Below are 12580 nucleotides of genomic sequence, written 5' to 3'. Positions count from 1 at the left end.
TTCAAGTATCTTCCTTTCTAGTGTCTGTTTCAGAAATAAGAATGGGATAAAGACCCATTCATTCCACACTAGCATGGTCTCTCTTGTACTGGGAACCCCAGAACTGGTCACAGGACTCTGGATGCAGTATTACCAGTGCTGAAGAGAGGGCAAATATTGGCCTGCTAGCACTAGGCCAAGATGTGCTTGACCTTCTATTGTGCAAGGGTATATTGCTGGTTCATGTTCAGCTTGACGTCCACCAGGACCCTCAGATCTTTTTCTACAAAGCCACAGTCTGGACTCCAACCTGTACTGGTGCACGAGGCTATTCTGGTCTATTCTGTGTTCCTGCCACTGAATTTCATAAGGCTCCTGTTGGCCCATTTCCCCAGCTCATATAGGCTCTCTGAATGGCAATTCAGCCCTCTAGCATGTGAACTACTACCTACAATTTGATGTGATCCACAGCTTCTTGGGGTACATTCTCTCCTGTTACTTGGGTCGTTATCAAAATTAAGCAACACCAGTTATAGTGTTTCAAAATGTGTCTACATCATTAAAAGAACTGTATTTTTATGTGTTGCTTTATTCCCACTGTGTTTCTAAAGATTTTGATTTTGTTTATGTTGCTTGCTGAGGTTTTTATGAAGGTGAGACTTCTGTTTCACCACAGAATAAAGAATTGCTATTATGCGTCCATTTCCTCCTACTTTCCAACTGCCCATGACTCTATAAATACATCAATCAATTTATTTAACTGCTATTCTGTACCTTGAAAATGTGGTTAACATTTTTAAAGCACTGTGAAGTGCTATACTGAAAAACTGCCAAATACCATTAAATAAAGATTTGTGCTTCTGGAATTTAAAAATCAAAGCTTAATGTCTTAGATATGAAAAAGGAAAATCACAGTTAAAGAACTGTGTTTATGAATGTAATTCCAATTCTAAATGCATTGATGTCAGAGAAGCCTCCATCTTCTCTCTTATGATGGTCCTAATAAAGCATTTTCTCTCCTATCCCAAGTGTTAAACTGATTCATGAGCATTTGCTCCTGATGAGCTTCAAAAACAAGCCCAGACCAGCTAGCCAGTACTGACAGGCTGAATGCAGAATTTCCCTTGACATTGATTAGTCCTCATGACATGGCCACAAGTCTGCAGCTTTTGAGGACAGCCTCAAACTGTATTTTTTCCTTTCCAGGCAGAACACACAACTAGATCTTAGGTTTGCTGACAGACTGTCAGTAAGAGTTCATCCTCAAAGAGGCAATACACTTCTTGTCAGTATTAGCAGGACCTTATCTCTGGGCAAAGCTGGAGCTCCTGACTCAGGATAGTTTTATCTTTGATTTTGGCATTAAAGATGGCGAATGTTAGTTACCAAGTAGTATTGATATCTATGATGAACTACTGGCTTGATTGACAGTTGATAGGGAAGTGAAAAATATTGTAGGTTTTCTCCTTCACACTGTCATGCAGTAAACCTGTCATGCAGGTAACTGGCAGTGTACTGAGTTTACAGATGGGTTTGGGGTGATGTTCTTTTCTCTGGTAGGCTTTTTGCCAAGTAACATGTAGCAATACCAAGCAACTATGTTTCAAGAGAGATGACTTTCAACCAACTATAGAAGTGGCAAAAGTGTGTTATATTGAACTTCTTGTTTCTGAGGAAGTGACAAGTGTTTTATGATGAACTTAATGATGAACTCAGTGAGAGTTAGTTGCAGTCATCTGGATTTAAATGATGGAATCTGTGAAGAGCCCTTTGTGAGAGGTACCATAGCTGACCTGACTGACACGTGAACAGATTCCTGTGGTGGGAGAGAAAAGTACTGCACTGCAGGTGATGCTTAACCAATTCTAATAGACCATCCTTTCAACAGCTTTCCTTAGAAAGTTTTGCATTTCTACAGGATAATGGCAAATTAGCTGCATTTCTGCTTCTTCATGCTGAAAGTTGAGTTTCCTGTCACTCCAGAGGGCTGAGCGTGAAAGGCGCTTGTTCTGGTTTTTCATTACACTTGTCAGAACTGCCATCTCTCTTTCATGACCTGACAAAACAGGCTTTTGAGTTCACTGAAGAATGCACTCTGGAAGGCTTGTTCAGCACCAGTTTGATGTGTAGGACAGCAGGGGGCTGCTGAGCGAGCTTCATGTGACCAGGTCAGGATTGGGTGTGCTTGTCTCTGAGCCATCTCAAGTGGCTGGCACATGCTGTGTGACAGAATACATCTGTCACTGCAGTGGTAAATAATTTATCATAGACTCATTTGAACAGAGTAGAGGATGGATTGCAAAGGTGGATTAAATGTGGCCTTGCTTAGCTATCCAGCTAACTTTCATGCTTCTCTGTGTGCTGTATAACAACAGAGAAGCTGTGCAAGCTGCTTGTACCCTGGTGGGCCATACTTGCATGCAGTGAAGTAAAGCAGGCTTATTGCTATCTGACTGAAGTCTTCCATATGTGAATGAAGAAACCAGTTCTTCTAAATTGTGCAAAATCTACTGACTTTTTTCAGGTCACTGAGGACTGAATTTGTAACTGCTAGTGTGGCCACAAGGTAGGATAGCCAAAACCTCTTCAAAATTTTGTCCTGTTTGTGTTAGGCAGGACTAAAAAACATTGAAGGCTCTGCTTTTCATACACCCACTTGAACAAAGAGAACTCCATTCTTTGTGTATGAAGGTTATGGGACAAGTGAGAAATAAGTATGTACACACATTTACCTGTTTCTCCAGTTAACAAGATAAGGAAATCTGTGTGGTAACACAAAATGTTTTCATCAAGTGAAAGTAGTCTTAGCTAGTGTGGATTATAATGATAGACTTCTACACAAACTCTACTATGGCTTAAATGATGCAAATACTAAGTATGCTGAAAATATATAAATCATTTAAAGGGAGAAATATATTTAAATTTGTCAAGGCACTTTGTTGCATTAACTTCTCACCCAGGCAGTGACTGTTGTGACAATACAATAGACTTTGGCTTTTAGTTAGATATTTCCTTTTTATTTTGTTTTTTTTTTTTTTTCCTCCAAAGATTACTGATTCATGTGGCAAGTATTCAGATTTGACATCACCTTTCCATGACTAAACTGCTACATCATTTTAAAATAAGAAAGTTCTGCTTTCAATACTGATTGATGCATTACTGTTATTTTCCTATACTTCATTTGCTTCCTTTCACTTTTCTTTTATTATGCTTGTCACTCTTGGAACATGTTCTGCATGTGTAATATTTGATATTCAGAAGAATTACACATATGCTTTTGGTTCAGTACTTAAAAGGATTATTCTCATAAATAAATCTGGAGGTAGCTACAACAGACCTATTTATTTGTTTTCTGTCTCATTTTGTTAGCTATTACTGCATTTACTTTTTCATTAATACCATTCTTTTGTTACTCACACCATACCCTTATATTTGGGAAGTTCTCATCCAGCTGGTAGTAGTTCTATCTCCTTTAGTACCCATCAGAGATTTTACTAAAAGCAGTCAATTTTATCAAATCATTCAGGAGAGTAAAAACAATCCTTTTTAACTTAGCAATTCCTCTAACTGAGAGGTATTCTTGACAGTTTCCATTCTATATAATTTTAAAATTCCCGTCTGGCCACATGGAATGAGAAGCAGAAAGCAGACATGTTTAAAAGGTTTCCCAGTTGCCTGATAAAATGTAGGATTTTCCACCTCCAGACTGCCTATAGGAATGTGGTTTAAGAAGAGCTCTCAGGTTGTTTGATCATAGGCAGATCATGACAAACTTCCACGACTGTCAAAGGACCCACTACCCCTTGTCTTGTCATTGTCCCAGACTCTGGAAGTCCAGCAGCATCTCTGCAAACCCATTTCTCCAATACTGTTCAGGAAGAGAGGCAGTTTCTTTCATGGCCAGTATTTGAAGTCATAATGTTATTGATAGTATTTATGAATGAGCTAAATTTCTTGCTTCCCATGTTAACTGTTTTGAGGAAATAAAGTTAATTGTTCAGAATATTGCAGCAAATACTACTGATTAATAACCATAGCTGTGAACCACCATGCTGAAACTGGTTCTATGTTGTTTTTGGAGAGTGTCTCAGCTACATCTGTACCATGATGTCCATAGTGCAGCTTCAAGAGGTGAGAAGCTGAAAATGCCCTCACCCTATTGTATGAGTGTTCACAGAGGTAGTCTTTCTGCTGGAAAACTGCATGTCTGATTCTTAGGGCTGGTTGATACAGTCACGTAGAGACTTGTCATCTGCTGAAGCTAGAATTGGATACTCCAGATTTCTTGGAGAGCAACATGATTATGTAAAGTAGAGGTCTTCTTACACATTTGAACCAATGAATGTTTAATTAGTCTACATAATACAAAATTTTCTTCAGCAAGAAATGTCTTGATTCCAGAATGCACAGATAACCAGTGCTCAGGACAGAACACTTTCTTGAGGAAATTTAAATCCTTAATTAAAATTGGACAAAGAAGAGAGTTTTTCACATTTCTGGTGACCATGCTCACTGCTAAACACTCACACTTAAAAAAATGGTAATGCACAAATGTCCTTCTGTCAAGATTCTTGAAAAACTTGATAGTCCTTGAATATCTTTGTAGAGCTTTCATGGCTTTAAATCCCAAAGGAAGACATGTGCTGCTTTCCTGTCCTTAATGAATTGGAAATGACTTAGCCTATAACCTTTCCAATTTACTTAATTTTGGATAATTAAGACACTCCACCATGGTTGTTGTAAATGCTGATTTTGATCATGCAGCCACTCTGTGTCTCTTAAAAGAAAGCCCCTCGTAATTCCTCAGGACATTGAGGTCCTTGTAATCTAGGTAGTACAACACAGACTTTTTAAAACTAGATAAGATGTCTGCAAACAAACATTGGTATTCAGGGTATGTTTTTTCACCACAACCATTGCAGATGGCAGAGTATTTAGCAGTCTTTTCCATTACACTAACTGTCAGATGGTTATCATGCTTGAAAGGAAAGAATGTGCTGTTTTTGCTGTTCTTGTTTTGGGCAGCAAAAACAAAGGTAAGACAGTAAGGTGTCTACCAGCTACCTTCCCTTGGTGCAAGTGCTCTGTTTGGTACAGAGTGCAAATTGCAAGTTGCTGAGGACTCCTACTGTAAGCAGGAGTTAAGTGTGAAGGGTAGAACAGGGATATGACCTTGCTTCCCTCCCATGATGAAATAACAGCAGTTGTTTCTGTACCATGAATGCAGCAGACTACCTAAGCCTCTGGGCAAGAGGGAAGCAAGGTAGGAATCCTGTTAAGCCTACATTTCTCTTCAAGAATTCTGGCAGGTCTAAGTTACTCATCTTTAACTAACAGACTATAGTTGCAGCTGAATCTCCACCCTTCACCGTTGCTTTTTGTCCCACAGACTGACTTTAATTTAAGTACTGAGAATCAATTAGATGTCCATAAAGAACAGTATCACAGCCTGAGTCTTTCCTCTGTAGTTAACAGACATTTATTGTTTCTGATGGGATATCTCCATCTTCCAGACATAGCTCTGTGGAAATCAGAAGACAAGTGGAAAGAGAGGCAGCTGGGTTCAGCGTGTCTCACATCTCGGTGCCTGACAGCACATCAACAGAAGGAGCAGAGAGCATTAATAAATCCAAAAGATAAATATCACTGCATTTTCAAGTCAGTGAACTCATGAACCTGAGTCCACAGGCATGCCTCTGCCTCAGAATGAGGGAAACTTTATTGGGTTTGTGTAACTTCAAGGATTTATGAAGTTTTGGGTTGGTGGCAGGTTTGCATTGGAATGGCTGCAGTCCAGGAGGCCAACACATCCTGCTGTGTAGTGGAGGTTAAGGTGAAGGCCTGCCTGGTGCTGTAGCTAATCCTATACTCTGTTCTTGGCACAGGCAGATGGTAGAAGTCCTCCTAAAGCCCTCTTTTGAAAAGCCGTATGGGCTTTGGTAGGTTACCAAAAATATTAAAAAAAAAGTAAAAGTGATTAATCCTGGCAAATTTGGGTTAGACTTTTCAGAGCTTCTTTCTGATCCTGATGAAGGAGCACTGGAATTAGAGCTGCCTCTGTGGCATCCTTACCTCTCCTGCATTGCACAAGCTTTAAGCAAAATGGCATAAAGTGATTACTTTAATAGGGAACCTGTTTCCCACTGTCCATGCAGAGCAGATCATGCTCTCACAATGAACACCAGCCTGCATTTGGGACTCAGCTTTCAACACAGACTCCATGCTGAAGACTATTCTGAAGACAGAATTGGGAGCTCAGCTCAGAGGCTGACCTTGTCAGATCAGTCTCCAGCAGCCTGCTGTGACAGCACTTTAGAGGGATCAGTTCTCACAATTATCTCAATTGATTTCTTCAAGGTGGGGACGTATACCCCTTTTACAGCTGAGGAACTGAAACATGTACCCAACCTAAAATGCTTACAAATGATTGTCACTGAGCATATAGTATCTTGACCACATATTTACCCCGTGGGAAATGTGTCTGCAGTTCCTTAATGCAGAAGAGACGTGATTGGGACAACTGGATTAGTGTAGGGATGGCAGGAGACATCTCCACAAAAGAAATTTTTTCCTTTTTGATGTCAATTCCCAAGCCAAAATCAAGCAAAGCACCTGAATTCTTCAAAGAAAAAGATTCAGAGTTTTTAAGTGTAGGGAAAATGTTATATTTTTTCTTATGCTTTGTTTTGTGAAGTGTGAGGTGGTTTTGACTGAAATCTTCTGAGAATAAAAGGAAAAAGGTGAAGAAGAAAGCAGGAGCTGGCCTGAGAAAGTCCGGCACAGAGTGCAGCACAAAATATTTAACTATGACTGTGAAAACATACCCTTAACCAAAGATCTTGGTAACCAATAATAGATATTGCCCCCCAACCAGTCAGGGTGGATTTACTTTCCAGTGAGTTAAGACTTAAGATTACAATAACAATTTTTTAGCAATTAAAAAAGAATCAAGCTAACAGGGAATAAGATAGCTATTGTGAGAAAGCCAGGAAATTGAAGAGTTAAAGGTTGAAGAATTCTAAATGTTTAAAAACATTGGAATGTGATGTTAGGGTCACCCAAGTTGTTACTTCTCCAACTTCTCACTTCTCCAAGGCCATATGAGAACGATCTGCCCCCCAAAGGAAACTTAGTATCCTGTGTTTGGTCCTCTGTCACAGGCTCCAAAACTACATTGCAGGCTGCCATTTCTGCTACAAATTTGTTATCAAGTTTTTTCATAATTTGAGGTAAATCCTATTCTCCATGTTAGTAGCCTTTTGTGGCCATCTGCATTCATAGCCATAAATTGCTGCTCAGATTGCTGTCCTTCCAGTGAAAATGTTTGACTAAGGGCTTGATTTGCTTTTTGTTATAAGTAAAAAGCTTTTTCTCAAGAAATAAGTAATCCATTTTTTTCCTTTGGGAAACAAAAATAGAAAAAATGTAATTTAGTAGAAATGATAAATTGTTTGCACCATTTTGCACTGTAGTTTTATTTTTTTTAATCTAGGGAAGATTTTAATCTTGAATGGAAGACATTTTATTTATTTATTTATTTGATAATTAGTCTAGCAAAAGCTAATAAAAAATCTAAGGTGAAGACAGAGATGGTTAAATGAGGGGTTTCATCCAGAAACAATGGCGACCTGAAGTATGTCTTTTCTATAAAAGTACTCTAAGCTGAGTACTGGCGTTCAAACATGAGCATCTATCTAAGGCTGTTTGGATTTTTGTTACTTCCAGCTGAGCCAATCCTCTATTTAGTAAGCCACCCAAGAGATTCCTGAGGTTGGTTCCTTATGCCAGACTGAGATCCTTTTACAGCAGCCTGTTCTCCTGGTCACAAATGGAAATTATGAGAATGTACTTGAGGACAGTTAGGATATGAGGTGTTGGATGCGAGCTAACAAGTGACTTAAGAGAGTGCTGAGATACTGGAGTGAAACATCCGAACACCCAAAAACTTGCTAAGTTTCTTTATTTTGCTAGGTAGTCTTCTGCCTGACTCAGTTCCTTAAACATCTGAGGCCATGCTCCTTTGATTGCTCTGTAAGTGATTTTATGTGAGTATTTTGGTGGTCACATTCATATCTGTGCCCAGGCTACAGACAGGAGCCGTGTATTTCTTTGTTGTTGTAATGTGATTTGTTCCCAAAGCGTCACATAGACTATGCATGAAAGGGACTCATGGCTCCTGTTTTTCAGACACGTGGTGGTAGTGCAGCTTCTCGTATTCAATAACTTAAAATTCAGTTCATGCTGTGGAAAACCAGCAGTAAATCAGGTGAGTGCCTATAGTCTTCAATATCTGACTGGAGAAGACAGTAAAAACTGCACAGCAGAGGCACAAGTTAATAAAACCAGATATTGAATTATTTCCAAGACAGAGATAAGGTTTATTAGCTTGGATATAATGCTGTGAAATGGTTGCTCTTCTGACACTGAATTAGTTTTCACTGAGTAAATTCGGGTTCTTATGGGCATTGTGCAAGTGTGTGTGACCGTGCTGTAGGGTTGTTTCTCTCTGGTCTCATCTTCAAGGACCCCCAGTAAGGATTTGAGTGGAAAATGAAGGATGAACGTCTACAAAAATGGACACTATTGGACAAATGTTCTTGCTAACAAACTAGGAAAAGCTTAATGATTCAGGCCAAAGCTGGTATCTCTAGATGTTCCACTGCAACTCTGTATTGCCAATTGGATAACATTCCTGTGTTACATCCCTGAGTGTAGCCATGTCTGTCCTCCAAAGCACTTATCCCTGGTATTGAACTACTTGTACCTGGTGCTTTTGAATAACATGACTGTACTTTCGAATATGATGAACTGAAACATTGTGGTTATAGTAGTCTATAACCATGCTAGGTGTTTTGTACTTTGGTTTAAATTGCCAGGTTTCCCATGACTCAGTCCATTCAAGTTTTGGCAATTCCAGGTGAACAAACATGCATGCACACACAGGTCTTCTTTGAGATATTATTAACAAGAATGTAGAGGATTTATTGCAGCATGCCTGCTTGATTGGTAAACAGGTTTGTTCAGGCTATAGTTTTGAATCCCATCCAACTTTTTTTGTTTACAGAAATGATCTCTCATCTTCCACTTAGGCAGTAATTTAACATTACTTTCCTTCAGCTATTGATATCTATCATTGTATAAAAATCACTGTGTTTTTACTTGTCTTCCTAAAATACAATACCCTGCTCTACATCTATTCTATATTGAATCAAGTGAGATTCATAAAACCTTTGACCAGGTGCTGACATTGATGGTCAATTCAGTAGGGTATAAACACATACACATACCTACATCCTCACCCCATCTTGTGATGGGCCTGGCCCATGAAGCATTTGAAACCACAGGTTCAGAAGGCCTTGCAAAACCTTACTGCTCCCTTCTCAGTGCTCCTCTGATTGCACTGAGCCACTGTTAGCATGAGGAAAACTTGCTCTGTATCCACTGGTATAGTACAAGCATCAGTTGAACTTGCATGTGCTGAGATACTGCAGAAGAGCTACATTGTGGTGTGACACCCTCTTCACTGACAGGGCCGGGCTATAACTATCTCTTCCCCAGTCTAGGCTCAGAAGGAGGGAGAATGAAGAATGTCTAGGTTTAACCATAGACAGAAACCACGAGTCTGGAGCCTGTGAAGTGCAGAAGTGGTCCCGAGTTACAGAATCATAGAATCATAGAATCAGCTGGGTTGGAAGGGACCTCTGAGATCATCAAGTCCAACCCTTGATCCACTACTGCTGTGGTTGCTAGACCATGGCACTAGGTTCTGACATTACTGTTGCTCTGTGTTGCCTGTTATAGCATCTACTAATAATTTACCTGGATTTTAAAATAGTCCAGGAAAAGGCTGATATCTTGCTCTCACAACATGAACTTGCCTCAGAGTGAAAAATGTGACATTCAGAAACATGAGTAAAGAAGGGTCACTTCTTTACTTCACAATACCCCAGGGCTTATCTTAATATTTTAAACATGTTATTTCTGGGAGTTCTCTGAGAATTAGGCAGTGGTTGAGGAACTTAAACTATAGATGGAGGTGCTGAGGGAGGTAATAGGGCACCTACCTCACTCTTAGTCCCAAAGGACAGCCTCTCTCCCAGTCTACTGCGATAACTGTGAGTACAGTGGAGATATGACCAGGGTACTAGAGACATCACTACACCTTGGGGAAATTTAGCTTGATTGTAACAAAAGCAATGTGATTATCTCAGACCTGGGCTGCTACATGTGCGGGGAAGAATTAGATATATTTTAAAATAAAATAATACAATGTTAAAGAAAAACATGACATTAAAAATTGACTTAAAAATAAATCTCTCAAAATTCCACCCTCTGAAATTTATTAAAGAAAATTGAATTACTCTGGAGTCTGTATCCTGGTTATCCTGTTGCTAACATCAATTCAATGTTAGCAACAAAGACTGAAGCTAATCATCTGGTTCATTTTGCCCAGTGCTTTTCTGTACCGGACAATCATGTTCTATATAGCATTTAACACAGAGATCAAGTATCACTTTAAAACTGACCACATAGATCTTACCTCTTGGTTCTGGAAAAAGGCTCTGCTTAGCAGAGCTGTCACCGTCTAATTTCCAGTTTCCAGTCCTGAGGAGTTTACTTGCCTTTGCTCTTGAATCAAATGTATCCTCTTTGCTTATAGTAGCCATGTAATCCCTTCCACCATCTGCAGTCCTCCACAGAGGCACACTGTTCCTTCTTGTAGCCCTTCTCTGCACCTATTCCAGTTGGCTTCATCTGCATAAGAGTAGTTGACCCAAACTGTGCAGAGTTGTATTGGATGACCAGGTTTTGGTAGTGAGGAGCTACAGGAGGGCCTTCTGTGAGAGATTATCAGAAGCTTCCCTTGTCTCCAACACAGCCAATGGCAGCCGGCTCCAGGATGGACCCATCACCGGCCATGGCTGAGCCCCTTAGTAACAGTGGTAGTGCCTCTGGGATAATGGATTTAAAAAGGAGGGGTAGGGGAGGGCGGGGAACTGCTGTGGAAACAGCAGCCAAAGAGAAGAGTGAGAACATGTGAGAGAAACAGCCCTGCAGACACAAAGATCAGTGGAAATGGAGCAGGAGGAGATTCTCTAGATGCCAGAGTAGAAATTCCCCTGCAACACATGGAGGTCCATGGTGGAGCTATCTGCCTGCTGCCCCTAGAGAACCCCATGCCAGAGCAGGTGAGTGCCCAAAGGAGACTGTGACCCTGTGCGAAATCTGTGCTGAAGAAGGCTCCTGGCAGGACCCATGGCCCAATAGAGAGAAGAGCCCATGCTGGAGCAGGTTTGCTGGCAGGACTTGTGACCCTATACAGGACCACACTGGAGCAATCTGTTCCTGAAAGACAGCACCTCATGGAGGAGACCCCACACTGGAGCAGGGGAAGAGTGTGAGAAGTCCTTCCCCTGAGAAGGAAGGAGCAGCAGAGACAACCTGTGATGAACTGACTGCAGTCCCTATTTCCCATCCCCCTGCACCACTGTGGGGCAAGCAGGTAAAGAATTCAGGAGTAAAGTTAAGCCTGGGCTGGGGGGAAGGCGATTTTAAAATTTTGTTTTATTTCTCATTATTCACTCTAATTTGATTGGTAATAAATTATTTTTCCCCAAGTCAAGACTGTTTTCCCTGTCACAGTAAATGCTGAATGATGTCTCTTTCTCCTTATCTAGACCCATGAACCTTTTGTAATATTTCTTCTCCCCTGTCCAGCTGAGGAGGGGAGTGACAGAGCAGCTTTAGTGGGCACCTGATATCCAGCCAGGGTCAGCCCACCACAGAAGTATCACTGTATTTATATTTAGGCATTGGTAGCTGGTGACAGAGACTAGGAAATAGCAATTTGCTATCTAATATAACTTTTATTCAAACTATTTATAGCAATAACATTTATTTCTTACTATTATTCTGAAGTGAAAATGCTCCATTTCAGATTTGACTGTAGTGTATTTACTGCAGAAGAAATAAGTAATTCAGTTGGTATTTCTAAAAATATAATTAGTTGATGAGTCAGAGAAGAATTTCATTTTCATAAATGTTAAGGCTGGAAGACTGGTTTATCATGATCAGTGTGTCCGACCTGTGACTGCGTCATGTCTTAGGAGTCTGCCTGGTAATTCTTGCGTCAGTTTGTAATTAAGCTGGAATACTGTTCAGACAAGACTGAATAAAGGGCCCAAACCACATTCTTGCAATGTGCTGAATGTTATTTCACACAAACAAACAAAAGGTACACCCCACAGACAAGCCTGAATATGGTGATTCATCATTTTAATTGAAAAATTGAGGACCATTAACATTTACTAATATGCTAATCTCTGATAACTCAGTGTAAATTTTTAGAACATCATACATAACCATAAACCAATAAGTGTGTGTATATGTATATGTATATATCTGTCTATATACATAATGCAATGAAACATATTTCTATTTACGGGAATTTAAGCCTTACCAAGAACCTGTATTAGCCATGAGAGTTTAGTAAATAGAAAAGAAAGCAGCTGGGATAAAATGAAAAGGTGTAAACTCATCAAAATCTAGAATGCAATAAAATCTGTGGAAGAGGAAACTGAAAACTAAAAATGAACACCAC

This window comes from Corapipo altera, unplaced genomic scaffold (genome assembly GCF_003945725.1).
Source record: "Corapipo altera isolate COAL_440 unplaced genomic scaffold, ASM394572v1 2b, whole genome shotgun sequence".
NCBI classification, from domain to species: domain Eukaryota; kingdom Metazoa; phylum Chordata; class Aves; order Passeriformes; family Pipridae; genus Corapipo; species Corapipo altera.
This window is presented reverse-complemented; position numbering follows the sequence as displayed.